This window comes from Dermacentor andersoni, chromosome 10 (genome assembly GCF_023375885.2).
Source record: "Dermacentor andersoni chromosome 10, qqDerAnde1_hic_scaffold, whole genome shotgun sequence".
Classification (NCBI taxonomy): domain Eukaryota; kingdom Metazoa; phylum Arthropoda; class Arachnida; order Ixodida; family Ixodidae; genus Dermacentor; species Dermacentor andersoni.
The window spans coordinates 435,001-451,195 of NC_092823.1; the positions used below are offsets into that span (position 1 = coordinate 435,001).

The 16,195-nt window shown below is 47.7% G+C and overlaps 1 long non-coding RNA gene across 1 annotated transcript; it reads left to right on the forward strand.

Annotated features, from left to right (window-relative positions):
• The first annotated feature begins 8,129 nt into the window (after positions 1-8,129).
• Positions 8,130-9,337, forward strand: LOC126519623 (uncharacterized). The gene is made up of 2 exons (XR_011890385.1): positions 8,130-8,667; positions 8,946-9,337. It is a non-coding gene; the product is annotated as an uncharacterized lncRNA (long non-coding RNA).
• Positions 9,338-16,195: the final 6,858 nt, after the last annotated feature.

Genomic DNA, 16,195 nt, shown 5'->3' on the forward strand with positions numbered 1-16,195 from the left:
CGCGAAGTTGAAAGCATTCCCAGATTGAAAGCATTCCCACGTAAGTACGACGCCTAGGAGAGGAGCTACGCCTCTTCAAAGTGCCCTGAGGTGTAGCGGGCTAGCAGACCGAGCCACCTCTCCGGCCGAGTTCCGAGGGTCACAAGTTCGAATCCCACGTTTCCTACAATTTTTTTCTCCCCATTATTTTTTTATCTTTTCTAATCATCACGACCACGACCGATCATACGGGACTATACAACCGCCTCTTGATTCACTTGCACTCCTTTCTTCTTCTTTTTTAAACAACTAGTCCCTACAAGGACCTTTCAACTCCCCGGAGAAGCCCCTGTATTCTCGCTTCTATCGTTTACTCCAGGGCTGCCCTCATGGCCACAAACATCGTAATTAAAGAATAACCATTATCCCCAGCTGGGTGCCATGTATGCGGATCGTCCGAACGCACATTGATAGCCTTGGAACGGCACTATAGCCAGCAGCATGGGTGTTCCATCAGATGGACTTGTTCTGTCTGTGGACTAACTAAGGCAACCTCTCGAGGGATAGCCTCTCACTATTGGCATTGTTCTACAGTTCTGAGGCGTGCCAACAAGCCGCTGCCACCCGGATCCGACTCCAAACAGGCTGACGGCACGGTTGACGCGGCCCTCACCACTGGCTCCGCCTCAGTGCAAGACGCAGGCGAAACTTCAGAACATTCGATACCCACCATCATCGTAAATTACCCGTCCATAAACAATGACTGTAGTAAGTGCACAAGCTCGCTCACTTCACGGGTGTATCTTGAGGCACACTACATTAAAGCCCACAACCTCAGGGTGGTATAGCAGTGTTCATCCTGTCAGTCGGCTCAATACCCCACCTGTCATTCTGCTTCCTCGCACTTCGCCAAGTGCCGCAAAAAACCTCGCAACGACAAGTCACCGGATGGCCAACCCAGCCTTCATCCACGAGTCCCGAAGGGCACGAGCAGCCCCGTGGGCTTATTACCCCCGTCTACCACGAAATTCACTAAAACACCAACACCTCCCTCAGTAACCGAAATTCGGCCGACACCTCGACATTCTAGTTCAAAAACATTTAAGTAGCCCCTACCTACCCCTCGAAATCAGACATTAAATCACCCCACCATTGGGACGTAACAGAGATCCGTCGAGTCGCGTCCGTCAGGCTTCGGCTGGGGGACTCTGCCTCCAACTACAGAACGAGCCTGTGGATCCCTGGGAGGTCCACATGGGACATCGCCTCCCTAGTCGCCTCGGATAATTGCAAAAACATCGAAGCTGAGGTGAAAAGAGAACTAAAGGTCGCGGAGGGAGTGACGACAACGAGTGGACCGGGCTATTACCAACTTTTGGCGGGTCACGACCACAGTCGAAAGGCAGGAGGACACCCAAGGCGGCTCTGCAGGAACTCCACCTGCACTTCTCCTCGTCCTCCTCCTCGTCCGGCGAGGATGAGCCGACGCCCGCCCCTGAAAGGAAACCAGCTCCCCAAACAGGTCCCTCCTCCGAGGTAGACCACCCTGCCGGCGATGCCGGGGTGCCACCAGGGATTAGTGAGTACACCGTGGAGCTGGAAGAATCTCAGGGGCCCTCCCAGTCAACACCTACTGGGCCGTTGGGCGAGTCTGGCCTGACTCAGCCGGGGTATTGCGCAACACATCGGCACTCGCCACCCTCTGCCGGGAGGGAAGAGCTTGGTAGCCGTTGGCTCACGCCCCGGCCAGTCACCCGCCGCACCAGAACACCGATCCGGTTTCACGGAGGGAGGTGATCCAGTGGCACTAGGGGAGGAGGACGGCACACCAGTGTGGAAATGCCCAAGTACACCAGGGCAGATGCCGCCCGCCTCTCCTGCCACCCCCGCCCAAACCCCGGTTCCTCGTGACGCCCTGGCTAACGCCGACACAATGGTTGCGATGCCCCAGGGCATGCGATGCCCCAGGGCATGCGATGCCCCAGGGTTGCGATGCCCCAGGATGCCCAGTCTCTCCCGCGCCAGCGGATGGCTCTGTTCCTCGGGGGGAGACGGAACATGGCAGGCAGAGATCCTCTGCAATGCATGCGGCCAGCTCCTATCAGAGATGGACGGAGCCGCAGATGAGAATTTTGGCGCAGGCCGAGGTGCGACTACCGCCCGGAGAGCGGTTGGTCAACGCCGCCCTTGCAGCGATTTACCCATCCAGATCAGCCGAGTCTATCAAAAGCCTCCGCAGGCAGGGCCGATATCGCGAAATATTAGCCCAAGAAATCACCCGGCTGCCTGCGCCAAATGTACCCCAGCCAAGGCCTGATGAACCAATGACCGACACCGAAATTCCCACTAACTTAACACCAATCCCTACTGGAGACGAGGCCCACGCGACCTTGCTTTCCTTCGGGCTAGACGACGTCGGCATGGCGGCCAACCTGGTTGAATATCCATTGACTATGTCAGATCTAAGACTCCTTTTTGAGTTCTTCAGGGTGCGTTCGCGACGTGCGAAGAAGTGGAATAATGCTAGCAAGCAGCAGATTGACGAGTCCCTTCTACGGAGGCGGCCTGGCGAGCGTCCGCGGGCGTACGAGAAGCGCCTATTTCAGGAGCACCAACTCTTGTACGCCCTAAGCCCAAATGTCCTGCTGGAGGAACTTATCTTAGATACAGGAAGCATTGAGCCAATCACCCTGGAGGCAATTCATTCTGTATATGACCCCGTCTTGAACAGTCCATCACCTACGGTGAGCGAAGTAGGAACCAAAAATAGCCTGCCCTCAGAATGCCCCCGTTTCTCCTCAGACGAACCTAATGAAGCACTGAAGGGAATGGGGACGGCATCGGCTCCGGAGCCGGACGGCCTCTCAGTGAGGGAGCTGCGCAAGCTACCTACAGAGGTCCTGGCACTCGTTATGAATAACTGACTCTCACACCACCATCTGCCTGATGAGCTCCGCTTATCGCGGACAGTGTTCATTCCGAAGTGTCCGGACGCTGCCGCCGCGTCGGACCTGAGGCCGATAACCATTTCATCAGTACTCATCTGACTCTACTCGCGCCTGCTGCTGGCTAGGCTACAACAGAATCACAGGTTTTATCCGCTCCAAAGCGGCTTTTCCAAGGACAGGGCCGCACAGTCGAACCTCCTATTGTTATAGGGCATCATGAAACACGCCAAACGATTCAACCGTCACTTCTATGCGGCTTCACTGGATTTAAGGAAAGCCTTTGACTCCGTCAGCCATCAGGCGCTCCTCACCTCTCTAAGGGAGGGCGGGGCGCATGATGAAAACGCGAAGTCAATCGCAGATCAGTACGCTGATCAGTTCATTACCTATTCCTACAGGGGCCGCACGGATGGGACGCGAGTCCCCGTGCGAAGGGGCATCAAGCAGGGGTACCCCCCCTCTCCGTTTTTTGTTCAACCTAACGCTTGATCCCCTTTTGCACGAGCTCAATTCTTCGGGGTTTGGATATAACATAGAAGGTTCGACTGCGGCCGCAATGGCATATGCGGATGATATTATTCTAGTCGCCTCAAGCCTCGACGAACAGACAAGGAACCTGGAGGTAGCTCAGCATCATTTCAAGAAAATTGGATTAGACATAAATCCAAAAAAGACGCAGTACTGTGGGTGGCGTTATGAGGCTCACCGGCTCAAATGGTTTGGTTATGACGTCCCCCAACTTCGGTTGGGAGACGCCATGGTCATCCCAAAGAGCCGGAACGAGCCCATTAGATATGTCGGCGTCGATTTCTTTGTCAACAAGCCACCAAGGACTTCAATTAACGAAATCCAGAATGAACTGGACCTAATCAATTCGGCCAAATTGAAGCCCTTTCAAAAATTACACTGCATCTCTTCTCTACTGGTGCCTAAATTGCTACACGCTACCTCCAGCTCCCTATCAGTAATGCCTGTTACTTCTGCACTTGATAGAAGCATTAGACAGGAGGTAAAACGCATCCTCCACCTACCGCACTCTTTCCCTGACTTTCTTGTGCATGCCCCTCATCGAGCAGGGGGCCTGGGCGTATTGGAGCTTTCTCGCGCGTCGGCCGAAAATCAAATAAAGCCTTTCGCGAGGCTTCAGCGTCTAGGCTCCCCAATCGTGGACGCGGTCCTAGAGGGCGCACTCGATGGTTCCCGATGAACTCTAGAGGAGAGGATCGGGGTCCCGTCGGGAATCGTCGAAAGTTCTTCCCTGGATAAAGCCCTACGGACCGATAGGAAAACACACCTGGAGGAAGTTAGATCAAAATATAACAACAAAAGCCTATTCGCTTTTGAGAATGATCCACTTGGGAATAGGTGGCTCAGACCTGACTCCAGGTTCATGAGTGATGGAGACCGCATCAAAGCCTTGCGGCTGCGCCCCAACCTGTTCCCAACTCGGACACTCTCCAATCGGCATAGTAAAGACGATTCGGCCAAGCTTTGCAGAAGATGCCACAAGGCACAAGAAACAACCTACCACATCCTCCAGATGTGCGAATCCGTCCACGAGCCGCGTTGCTCACGGCATAACTTCATCAACAATGCGATCATTTCAGGCGAACGCCTCCTTGTAGTCAAGTGCGGTACCAGGCTTCGGCCTGATATCGTACTTGACCTGAAGGACAAAACATTCATTCTGGATGTGGCGGTCGCCTGGGATGCCAGGACAGATACACTGGAGAAAATGTGCACGCACAAGAGGGACAAATATGAACCCCTTTTGTCCGTTCTGAGCGAACGCCATCCTCAGAAGAAGGTTAAGGTCCTAGGCCTGGCGTTCGGTGCACGTGGTCTCCTCTGTCCAAGCACCAAACAGGCTGCCAAGGAAATTGGATTACGGAAATGGGAATTGGCCTGGCTTGCGGCCAGAGCACTGGTGGGCAGTCTGATCTGCCTCAACCGGTTCTCGAAACAAGTGGTCTATTGACCTCGGGGAATTGGCAGCCTGGTTGATGCTTGCATCAGCTCTCACCTCTAGCAGCTTTCTTTTCTCTCCTCTTTTACGTTGCCTTTTTTATTTTATTATTAGCACGTTATTTTATTATCAATAATTTTGTATTTAATTTTTTTTATCTGTGTCTGCTTTATAATTGTTGCTACTTTTTCCGCCTGTCACTCCTATTTCTTTTTTTTTTTTTGTAGCACAATGGTACCGATTTTTCCGGTTCATACATGGCCTCAGCTGGGGAAACAAAGGGCAACCCAACTTTAAGGCATCCAGCAAAACTAGCGTGGGAGCCCACCCCAGCCTCAATACGAGTAAGGTTCATCCCTCTTAACCAATTTTGCATGCAATTCATTCTTGTGTCTTGTATTTCTATCGTGTTTCTCTTGTTCGTGTTCCCTCTCTGTCGTCTCCCTTTTTTTTTCTCTTTCTAACCAAGTGGCTGACAAACAAGGAAGCCGGGATGTACGCCACACCGTATACAATTCATCACATATCAAGGAGCCAAGGAAAACCCCGCCGCCCTTCACGGACCACGCTGCCCCGCTGGTCATCTTGGCAATCCTGGCATTCCTCTACACCCCCGGACCACCAGTGGGGGAAATTGAATAAAAGTGTATCTAGCCAAATGCCTCGTCATCTAATTAGTGACGCGCATGAGTGGATTAACGAGATTCCCACTGTCCCTATCTACTAGGCAGGGCTTAGTTTCCTATTTTAATTATTTTACTTTTATTAATTTTTATTGCCCAATACAACCCTTATGTCCCTATCTACTAGTTCTGCCACCAGGGGGCCAGGCGAGTGGACCTGCGGTCACAAGGCTCCTACTTATTGGGCAAAAAACGTGAGGAAATCCTTTTGCAGATCACTTTAAAACTATTGATAAAGCTTCGCTAACATCCCAGCAGCATAGACATATCAAAAATATAAAGATAGGTTCCATATTTTGTGAATAATGAGTTTTTAATTCCCACGTGTTGGAGCTCATACATGCAATTGCCGGTTGCAGAAAACAACGGAGATAAATCCGATGTCATCTGACTAAATACCCAACATACAAACCTAGAATTGCACTTACAGCTTCTTTACATGGTAGGCCGCATAATTACAACAATAGTTTGAGCAAATATTCGTGGGCTTTGCATATTCATTTAAAGTTAGGTAAACAAACCGAGGCCGTTTCAAGCAACGGATTATATAGCAGTTTAATCCTCACTCATCCGTCCTTAATAAGAGCAGTGGGCAAAAAATATTTATTTCAACACATTCAGTAAACCCCCAGGAATAATTTCGATGCCTGAGTTTGCCGGGAGCAATTCCCTAATTGCTAGAATTTGCATCCAAACATAAGTGTTTTTGCTGTCTCTTTGTGTGGGCTGCCATGTTGGGGACCACAGTCTGCTAAGAGCGGTGTCAAAGCAGCCAGAACGCCAAGAGCCTCAGAGCACGGACAACCTCGGGAGACATGTGGTGAGACATCCATGGTTTGCAAAACAGCAGAAGGCACTAAAGTAGGGACAACTTATATCTAAGAAAACAGCGCATTTCATAGACAACTTCTGGCGCTGCAGTGAAGCATCTCAATTTTGCAAAGGGGCATCTTGAGGCGTCGCAAGGCATACTTTGGAGAAAAAGTGGCCGATCTGCGTGAAGAGCTCGCTCGCGAGGCTCTCAATACTGGGAAAACGTTATGCCGGTGGCCGGCAAGGCGCTGCAATCTTACGTAGCTAGCGTGGGAAGACGGCGCGAGCCGCCAGCCCAAGGGAGGGATGCTCGATCGAGCGAAATAACTTTTTCGACTAATTAGCCCCGTTTACATGAATGCGACAGTGACGCATCGCATTTCCGAGCGCATTTTGGGCAGGCTATGCGACGCCGGTTACATGTAGCGCATTAACTCGCGAGAACGTAACGCCACATGGTGTCGTATAAGGGAAGTGCAGCCGACTTCCGGTGTAACTGGTTTCCGGTTGTGCGCCGAGCGCACGTTGGTGGCTGAGTGCCGACTGTACCGACTACCGAGAGCTTGACGCTTGTGCAAAATGCTTGGGAATGCAGCGTTCCGTCTCCACCTTATGCTACTTTTGTCGGCATGGACCACCTTTCACGTCATTTTGTACGCTGTCGCCTGCATGCAGCATCAGCAGCGACGCCGTCGGATACGGTCGGCCTGCATGAAAGCACTTGTGCGCGCAAGAGGGTTGGCGACGTGCTCTGCCGTCAACGATTTGGTTGTCATGCAAGGTGAGAACATCTCTAAAGGATCCTTTTAGACAGACACTGTGCTATACTTGTTAATGAGAGCATTTAAGCCCGCTAGTACTCCCAAAACGAGGCAGCATACGAAGGCGAGTGGCGTTTGTTACGAAGTACTTTTGATAGCAGTCGCGTCGTGATCGGCAACAATTGCCGCCACGCGGTCCAGAAATTATGATCGAGTGAGTGAGCTTTAGCGCAAATTCGCGATCGAAAACATCCATGTGACGCTGTGGATCAGTTTGCCCCACCGACTACCAAAACTAGATGCAGCAGAGAGAAACGCCTGTCAAAGCTCCATGCAGCTGCGGTGGGTGTCGGCGACGCGACAAGCGTCTAGTCGGGAGTTCCGGCGGCAGGAGAATTCGCTGTAGACGCCGGATTCCCTAGTGTAGAAGCGCTTTCTTTCGCTGCCGGCGCTGTGGCTGGTACGCACGGGATGAAGCCTTTGAAGCGCTATGTAGAACATTATTGCGCGCGATAACCAAAACAAGACAAAAGTGATTGCTTTGCTTTGCTTCTAGTGGGAAAAGTAACGGATGCTTTCTTACGCGGCGCACCATCACGATGTTGGCATTTGTGTGGCCTGTACATGTATTTGAACTGACCAAAATAAATGCGTCAACTCTGGAAGTTAGCGGTTAACATAAAGATTTCTTTATTCATATTACAACAGCTTCTGGAGTGGGAGCAGCACGTTTTTCAGGCTACAAAAGTTCTTAATTTCACTGCTATCTGACATCGTCCCACAGCACACACATTACCCAATGCTGTCTTCTGTTGCATTTGGTTGCACTACTCTTGCAAGCAACATTTGGCACTTCATGTGGCGTTTGTGTACATTATAATAATTATATTTTTTTATGTGCTGCTTTGCATTAGCAGCTATTTTCGAAATATTTCATGGTTTCTCTCCTCTATTATAGGGTCTTTGCTGGAAGAAAAACGGAAGCAGAGAAGTGTCTGGATGAAGACTCGTTCTAATGACTGGTGGGACCGCATTGTGGCAACAGAGTGCACCGACGAGGACTGGAAAGATAATTTTAGAATGAGCCGAGCTTCATTCAACGAACTTGTTCTGCTTTTGGAACCATTCATGTCGCCAAAGACATATTGCGTGCGACAACCACTACCAGTGCAAAATAGAGTAGCTATTGCCCTTTTCAAAATGGCCAGCTGCAGTGAATATAGGGTGGTAGCGAATCAATTTGGTGTTCACAAAAGCAGCGTCAAAAATTGTGTATACATGTTCTGCCAATCGCTTGTACAGCATTACCTGAAGAAGTACCTAAGTATACCGACTGCCTCAGAAGCTGGAGCTATTGCCACGAACTTTGAAGCAAGGTGCCACCTCCCTAAAATATTTGGGGCAATCGACGGTACCCACATCCCTATCATGGCACCAAAGAAAGGATATCGTGACTTTGTAAACAGAAAAATGTGGACATCGTACAATGTGCAGGCTGTAGTAGATGACCGAGGGCGGTAAGTTTCATTTCACAAAATATTCAGCTTTCTTTTTCTCTAGGGAGTTTTCTCCTGGTAAACATGGGAACCAGTGGCCTTTCCTCCCACAAGCTCGTTTGCTTGCACCATAGTTCATTGTTCTTCTGTAGCAAGGACTGTATTAGTGCTGGCCAGTTAATGTGAGTGAATAGATTGCGCACAAACAGTTCACTTGTAAGTTGTCATAGAAGTGTCCTTGTTGCTTGAAACCATGTTCTTACCATGCGTCTTAATTATAATGCTCATGTACGTTTCAGATTTCGCAGTGTTACCTGCCATGTCCCAGGAAGTGCGCATGATGCATCTGTGTTGAGGCTGTCATCACTGTTCCAAAGGAGTGAGGAGCTGTTGCCAAGACAAGAAATCATGTTGAATGGCGGTTCAATCCTACTCATGCTGTTGGGGGATCCTGCATATCCTGGTTTGCCTTGGATACTGAAGGGATACACCTCGTCAAAAGGAAGGCTCTCAAAGGAGCAGGAATCATTTAATGTGTACCACAGTAGCGGCCGCAATGTTGTGGAGCACGCCTTTGGAAGGCTAAAGGGGCGATGGAGAGTGCTACTGAAGCGAGCTGACATAAATTACAAATTCATGCCGACGGTCATAGTAGCTGCATGCATTTTGCACAATTTTCGTGAAGAGAGAGGAGAGACAGTGAGTGATGCGAGGATTAGTGATGTTAGGTCATCTGAGGATGAGCTTTACCAGCAGCTTTCAACCAGACCTCTGCACACAAGCTCTGTTAGTAAAGTGCGGGATTTCCTCTGCGATTTCTTGGCTGAGAACTTTCCACTTCGCTCTGCATCGTGGTGAATTGTTTCTTGTGAAGTTCTGAAGACAGTGAAATGAAACAGTTTGAAGCACGGTTTTTAAAAGCAGTGTTTATTTGTAAAAAGTAGACCTTCCTCACTTCACTGTTGGTTAGCAGCATTACTTGGGCTACTGCCTTGACCCTGAGGCTGTGTAGGAAATACATAAAGTCCTTCTTGCTGATTAAGTGGAAATGGATATGACATCTGCCCAAATGCTGGCACAGCCTGTCTGGCCAATTGTGCCATCATCGCTTGAGTTCCTTGAAGAAATGATGCTGGGATGCCAGCCATCACATCCTTAAAATTCTCATTTTCCTGTTGCAGCAGCTCTTTCTGCTGCTTAAACAGAACTTCATTCTGCTCTTGAAGTAGTGCAACTGTTCTTTGATGCTGCCGTTCTAGTAATTCGGGCAGTGCCAAGATGCTGGTCCTGGCCCGCTTTGCCGGTGGCATGGTAGAGCCAGTGGTTGCTGCAAGAAACGGTGCAGAATTGTAATCACCATAAATATAGTAAAACCTTTGTTTTTGGTCGCACTGTTACATCACATGGGAAAGCCATTTCAAACAGTTGCATCGAAAACTACATGAAGCAGATCCGACGCATTGATGTTACGAAAACCATTATGCTGGTAGCTGCCTACCTAGCATTGTTAGGGATTATGCAAAGTACGTTCGGGGGAACCAAAGTGTTTATGCAAGAAGAACCGCTATGTGCCTTACGCAAATGTGTGGGTGTGTAAAGACAGCAGCAGTATGACGCCGCTGATGTCATTTCTACTTTCGCCGTTGGACGCGAGCTTACGAAATGTTTGTTTGGTTCTGCACGGGTACGGGACTAGCGTAGAAAAAAGAAAACGCGGTGTGCAGCATGATCAGCGGCTCCATCTTATGCCATCACATGTACATATACAAACATTCCATATGGTATGCGCACATGTATAAACACTCATTTGTCCTCTCTTCCCTCTGTGCCTGTAGGAACTGCACTACTCCATTGCTAAGAATAGACTAGCATTAAGAAAGCACCACTTACGGCTTGAGCTCATCTTAGAGGTTTGGCTGCCACCAGGCGAGTCGAGACTTTCAAAGTGCGAACCCCTATCGTTATCACTCTGACCTGAATTGAAAAAGATGGTGGTGTCATTGCATAATTCACCGTTAAACATACATCTGCTCATTTCATTTATGTGTTAAACAACTCCTTTGCTCACAACATTTTATTTTCTCAATTTCTCGCTATGCTTTGCTACAAGCATAATCAATTGCTTCTTGTTCTTCTCTTTCTGTTTCCATGTACATAAATATTGTATGCATGCACACATTGCTTTTGCTGCTTGACCGTTAGCTGCTGTTTTTTAACATGTGGCCCCTTTTAAGTTGGACAATAAAACACCAGTTTGCCAGTGATGCAAATGTCTTCAGTGTTTGCAATAAATGAAATCATGAAACTCTGGTTGCTTGTCTGAATGTTCAAGTGCCAAAAGATCGGAGATCACAATTTCATCAGGAGAATGCAGCTTTACTAGTTGTTGGTACTGGTTCACAGCACAGATTTGCACACTCGGTGCGCTTATGCCCACACTCGCTTCTAAACTGGAAGTAGGTCGTGCGCTCACCATCGCTATATATATATATATAGCGTGTGTCTAGGAATTTTGCCTTGGCAGTCCTCATCGACTGGTCTTGCATTAGCTTAAAATGGGGTGCTGCTTCGAACACGACGTCAGAGTGCCGAGCTGGGAAAATGGACACTGGAGAAAAAAAAAAAAAAGCCGTTCCACTTGTTTTACCTGCGTTGTCTTCGTCGGTGACCCTGACAGCGTCACTGTCGAGGCCATAGTGATGGGCCTCCACCATGGGACGGTGGCACAGAATGGCACTTAATTCTTTGTACCACCTCCATTTCGATGGCGCCGCGCCGCTCAACATTTGTAGCTCTCTTTCCTAGCGAGAAAAGAAATATTTTTCGAAACATGAGTGAGTCTGGCAAAGCCTTTCAGAACATCAGTGAGCTCAGCAAGACAACTTACCTTGTTGTATTTCCCCTTTAGATTCTTCCAATGGGTACGCAGTTGTTGCAAAGTTCGACAATATCCAATTAAAGCCATCTCTTGTTGTACTTTTGCGAAGTGGACTTGATTTTGTTGGCGGCGCGAATCTAGCAGCTCACCAATATTTAATTCTGATATAATGGCAAGGAAAGCAGCGGTTTCCTCTGCGGAGAAATAAGTTCGCGTAGAGCACGCTGCGGCAAACGAAGTTGCCGGGGGGGGGGGGGGGGGACGCCATTTTGCTTCTGAATCGGGCGTTGCTGTTCTTTTTTTTTTTACACCAGCGCGGCAGTCCCGCAGCTAATTCCTTCCCATAATTCCTAATGCGACGATGCTGCGTTTACATGCTCCGCGAGAGTCGACTGGCGTCCGTAAATCTACCCTCGCCTGGCGCATTAATGCGATGCGCCTTCCTAGCGCATTACCGCTATTTACATGTATGCGATGCGCTAGAAATGCGATGTGATGCGCCACTGTCGCATTCATGTAAACGCGGCTATTATTAGGACCTTATTTACGATTATTTCGAGAGCAAGCGCGGCCGAAGGGCGGCAATCCGTTCGCTGTGACTGTTTTGTTTTGATCCGGATTCCTATTTCTTTGTTATTTACGGGATCGAACGCGAGTGCTGTATGCCTGTTACTGCATGCATTAATGATTGGGGCGAGGTTGAGTGAATCAAAATTATGGTAAAAAGAAAAATAAGGAGAGAGGTGGAATTATTTGAGGATGAATACTGCGCCGTGGTTATGAGGCGCACGAGCGGGGTTGAGAGTTTAGATGACCACGTGCTCGACGTCGGTGCGCCGGCAAGGGACTGCTTTTAACAAGTAAATAGATAATAAACGTAACGAATAGTTAAAAAAAAGGAATTACTTAGAGATGATTATTGCGCCGTGGCGCGCGGAGAGGGGACTTTAGAAGTAAACATGCTGGGCGCCGGCGCGCCCGCCAATATCTGGCTTGGTAGGTAGATTCAGATATTTGAGAAAAGCTGTAAGTTTAAGGCAGGTAACATGGTGACACAGCACTCGAATACGTTCGGATAAGTTTTAACTAAACGAGGACCATCCTTGCGTTAAGGAAGGATACGAGGAACTAGGTTTCCAATTATGAGGTAATCTTTAGGAGATGACGGGAAAAGGAATGACCATCGCGCTTACCGAGGGAAACCGCCGCACGGCACTCCAAACGCTACTGGGGCATCGGCCTTGTGGGTGACACAAACGACCGCTGCCCGCCGTTCCGGCACGAGCGGCGCGCGCCCGAATCCGCTACGGCTGCATAATAGTCATTCACTTTGAAACGAGCAGACTCGAGACGCTCTCAATACTAGGAAAACGTTATGCAGGTGGCCGGCAAGGCGCTGCAACCTCACGTAGCTAGCGTGGGAAGACGGCGCGAGCCGCCAGCCCTATGGAGGAATGCTCGATCGAGCGAAATACCTTTTTTGACTAATTATTATTAATAATAATAATAATAATAATAATACTTTATTGATGACTTGAGAATCATTACAGTGGAAGAATCGGGCCTGCCAAAGCCACAGTGGGCTTGAACGGCAGTGCCTGGCAGACAGCGACAGAGCCATCAGAAACACATTAGACAGCAGTGAGAAAAAAAAACACACATGACAGGCTTCCCATCACGCATTGATGTGTCTAAGAGCCTTTCTAAGACCATATTTCGTTTCAACATCTTGTATGCTTTGAGGAAGTAAATTAAACATTGCTGGGACATAATAGTTACCGAGTCTTCGACCATATCTCGTCTTACAGCGGGGTCTAACGTAAGGATTCTTTGGTCTCACGCAACGAACAGGCACATAAGGAATTTTATACTGACTTATCCAAAAATGCTTTAAGATAACAGTTTCTAGCAGCAAAGAATTGAACTCAGGTAAAGACAAAGTTTTGAACACATCAGATTTGGGGGAGACATCATAAGCAACATGCTTCAGAATGCCACGAAGGACGGAGTTGACCCGGTTTACCAAATGTTGAGCGCCATGACCATATGTAGATATACCGTACCGGATTACACTGTAGCATAAGGCATGTACTACAAGCTTTGGGACAGACAATGGCATGTAAAATTTTATGTTATACAAAACACAAGACACTGCGCGAAGTTTTTGACGCACATATGCGAAATGAGAATTCCAGGATAAATCACTGTCAAAAAACACGCCAAGGTATTTAATTGAACAAGCGTATTGCACTGGGGCACACGAACAGGGATTGCAATGTGATGTGTGTAAATATAATGGGGACGATAGGGTAACTTGCTTGACAGGGTTGTGGAAACATATTAGTTGAGTTTTGGACGCATTGATATGGACTACATTATTCTGAAACCAGTCCATCACTTTTGTTGTTGCCATTTGTAAAGAAGAGATGGCGTCAGTGTAACTTCGAGCGTGTGAAACAAGGACAGTGTCATCAGCATACTGATATAATTTTACGTTCACAACATTAGATAAATCGTTAAAATATAAATTAAATAATAACGGACTTAAAATTGAACCTTGGGGGACGCCAGCTTTAATTTCGTTCAGGTTGCTACGAAATTTTCCAATAGACACAAGTTGGTGCCCATGAGAAAAGAAGTTTTTCAGAAGCCGCAAAAACGGACCCCGAAAGCCTAGCAAGGAAAGTTTGGTTAGGAGTATACTATGGCAGACGCTGTCAAACGCTTTGCGGACGTCTAGAAACAATGCACAAGCAATCTGATTGTGTTCAAACGCAGAGTTTAGTGTATCGGAAAAATCTTCAAGCAGCAACTGCCTACCCCGATTCGGCACAAAACCATACTGGCTAGGAGATAACACGCCATTATTGCTTAAAAAGCTGCTCATTCTCTTGAGCAGATGTTTTTCCAATATCTGCCCAATGCATGAAAGGATTGAAATAGGCCGGTAGTTTTCGATATTGTTGCGTGCGCCACTTTTAAAAAGAGGAATGACCAGCGCATTTTTCAGGTTATCGGGAATGATACCAGTGGTAATAATATTGTTTAAAATGAGTAGTAGCACATCTTTTATTGCTTCGAAAGTTCTGCGCAGCTCTAATATTGAAATACCATCAATTCCTGGAGACTTATTTGGTTTTAGACTGAAAAGGATTGATTTGAGGTCATGTTCCGAAAACATGGGAAGAAGGGCGGACTCTGAAATACTAGTCTGCAATGTGCAAATATCTGGATGAGGTCTCGCTACACCAGACACTTTTGAAAAAAAATGAGTTAAAATCATTAGCTGTGGCAGTACCATTTGAAGAAAAACGAGACGTCAGATCAACATGGCGATTAGCGTTTACATCACCACCTCTAAGATTGTTAATTAGGGACCATGTTTTCCTGCTGTCACAACGAGCGTCCGTGAATTTCGCTCGTAAGTAATTACGTTTTGCAAGACGTATCATAGCATTGACCTTATTTCGAAGCTCTTTGAACCGAAGCCGCAAAGCAGTACAACTAGGACTTCTCTTTGTTTGAACCCATAACAAGTATTTTGCCTGTATTGCCGCGAGTATTTCTGTCGACATCCATTTTTGGTCCAATTTACGTTGTTTTATTTTACAGACCCGTGTAGCTGCAAGCCGGAAATCGGTGAACAGTGTTACAAAGTTGTGATAGGCGTCGTCTGGAGGAACAGTCATCAAAAAGTTATGCCAGTCGTGATTCATTACAAATTTTTCGAAAGCCAAGGGGTCCACAATTGAGATTTGTTTGATTTCGTTTGGAGCGACAAAGTTGGTAGTGTCATCTATTAGAGAGCAGGAGACCATGTAATGATCAGCGAGTTTCGTTGTAATAACGGCAGATTTGACACTTAAGTTGTGTGCACGTATATTTATATGATCTATGCAAGATGTGACAAGATGATCAGCAAGGAATTCTTCGCGTGTAGGTTCACAGATCGTGTTTTGCAAGCCCCATTTGGAAATGACGTAAAAATAATTGCCAACTGTCGTTGCTGAAGGGCGTAGCGTATCTATGTTGACATCCCCAATTAGGCAAACGTGGTCCACTGACGACATCGAGGCCAGGGCAACATCAAGTTCATCCAGGAATATACGACCGTTGCAACACGGTGGGCGATAAACCGCAAGCAGAATTAGTGACAAGGAAAGTGCGCGAAGACGCACTGCCACAATTTTAGCTTAGTAAAACGAGAAAGTCAGCTCAGTTGTCGCCCATGTGTCCCGGATGAAAACTGCCACGCCTCCTCCCCTTTTAATTGGCCTAGTGTATGAAAAAACTTGGTATCCAATAATCTGATACTGATTGATGCAGGCAGACGGAATGTTAATATCGGTAAGCACGATCACATCGAAATAGGAGTTCAAAGGAGTAATTAAGGCCTGAAAATGGTCCCAATGTTTTCTAATACTGCGAATGTTGACGTGAACAGCACGGAAGGCGCAACAATTAGGATTTGGAAAGAAACTAAGAACCTCGTTTAGATTAGTACTTGTCTTGAAGGCAACTTTGTTCATGGTCATGCAATACTCTCGAGATCAGATGCCTTATTGATATACAGAATAGGTGCATCTTCATCCTTCTTAGCCAGTATCCTGCCGTTTTTGGTCCAAACGAATTTAAATATTGTTTCTTTGCCTTTCTGCCTTGCCAGCCGAT